This window comes from Trypanosoma cruzi (assembly GCF_000209065.1).
Source record: "Trypanosoma cruzi strain CL Brener chromosome Unknown tcruzi_1047053469803, whole genome shotgun sequence".
Classification (NCBI taxonomy): Eukaryota; Euglenozoa; class Kinetoplastea; order Trypanosomatida; family Trypanosomatidae; genus Trypanosoma; species Trypanosoma cruzi.
In genome coordinates, this window is record NW_916058.1 from 1 (window position 1) to 1,673 (window position 1,673).

General features: G+C 62.6%; 2 non-coding genes across 2 annotated transcripts, besides 1 other annotated feature; both read left to right on the plus strand.

Moving 5' to 3' along the window:
• Positions 1 to 56: 56 nt before the first annotated feature.
• Positions 57 to 136, plus strand: Tc00.1047053469803.10. Its single transcript, XR_008254799.1, has one exon. It is a non-coding gene; the product is annotated as a C/D small nucleolar RNA (snoRNA), TB8C3C2 (small nucleolar RNA).
• A 51-nt stretch (positions 137 to 187) lies between these two features.
• Tc00.1047053469803.20 lies at positions 188 to 263 on the plus strand. Its single transcript, XR_008254800.1, has one exon. It is a non-coding gene; the product is annotated as a C/D small nucleolar RNA (snoRNA), TB8C3C3 (small nucleolar RNA).
• Positions 264 to 709: 446 nt separating this feature from the next.
• Positions 710 to 742: a microsatellite.
• Positions 743 to 1,673: the final 931 nt, after the last annotated feature.

Sequence of the window (1,673 nt, forward strand, 5' to 3'; positions counted from 1 at the left end):
CTCTCTCTTCCTCCCTCCATTCCCCAGTCTCCTGCAGACACACGAACTGCGCGGCGGCGGCGTGATTACAAACCGGACGTCTGAAGGTCAACCGACCGCAGAGTCGATGTGGGTCCTTGTCCCCCGTGGCTGAGTGCCGCCACCGTGCTTCTTTATTCGTCTTTTTTGCCCTTGTGCATGCCGTGCGCGCATGATGCCGCTCTTTGTTCTGCAATGCCGACCCACGTGAGCGAGAAACGACGCTTTGACTACTGGCAACTGACGCACTCACCGCCCCTTTTCTGCGCCACCACCACCACCACGTTCACGGACGCGCTCGATGGCTGGCGGTTGCAACAATGCCACGTGTATCTGCCTCGGCTTTTGTGTGTTGTCCACGGCATTGGGGCCGTCATGTGTTGGAGGCATTTGGTGAGAAGGGCGGTGCCAATGGTCATTTGCCTCTTTGCCGGGGTCCCGCCACTCTGCACGGCGGTTGTGTGGAGTTGCGCGGGCGGTGGGAGGCCGATGGCATCACTGGGCTGACTGCGTCTGCGCGTCTTTGTGTCGCTGGCTGTGTTGTGATGGGGACTGTCTGTGGCCGGATGCCGCTGCGTGCTACTGTGTCTGGCTACTGTTGTTGCTGCCTCTTTCTTGTTTTACCTTGCAGATAGAGATACTGTGGCTTGACCGCCACAACTATCGTTTCAAGGTTTTAGTAATTACTCGCAGCAGTAGTAGTAGTATTAGTAGAAGTAGTAGTGGGATAACGATCTGGCGGAATCGGGTCACTGTATTTGACATCTGTAGGAAGGGATTTGCGGAGCAGGAGGCACGGTCGACGAGGCGAGTGCGACACACCACGACAGCCCTGTTGATACCTGGTTGGGTTGGTGGATGTGGTCTGCGGTGGGCGCGTGTCCGCGCAGCCGGCACCGCGTGCGGCGCAGGGCCATTGCGGCTGTGCGTGTGGCGGTGCTGCTTTTGGTGTTGGCGCTGGTGCCGTTGGCGGCGTGGATGCCCGCGGTGGATGCGGTGCCTTTGCGACTGCGGGGCGGCACGGTGGAGAGAGCCATCACGGTGGGCCGCGCTGTGGACACGGTGCTGATGGACGGCGTGTGCATCACGAACGGCGTGGCTGTGGTGCTCGACGTTGCGGCGATGCTTCCCGGCGCGCTGCGCATCGAATTGAGGGACTGCGTGTGCGACGGCGGTGCGCAGATATACGTGCGGGGCTACAGCGGCGAGCCGGCGACTGAGCGGAGCCTGGAGGTGAGCGTGAGCGGGCTGTCCGGGAGCTACTGCTCGCTCGTGTTTGTGCACAACCTGCCGGCACACACGAACGTGACGGTCCGTGACTCGACGATTGTGACGCCGGGGCCGATGCGCTACTCCCAACTGAGCGGGCTGACGGACGCGGTGGCGTCGCCGCTTGTGCTGCACGCGACGTCGCTGTTGCAGACGCAGCTGCGTGTGAGCAACACTGTGCTGAGGTCGTCGCAGGCGGGCGGGTCGGCGGTGTACGTTGGCGGCGGTGTGGAACTGCTGTCGAGCGCTGTGGTGCTTGACGGCGTGTCGCTGGAGGCGTCGGGCGGTCCGACCGCGTCCGCGATGCATGTGTCGTCCTCGTCGCGTCTCAGTCTGCGTAACCACTCGGTGTTCTCCGTGACGAACGTGTCGGTGGAGCAGCGGCG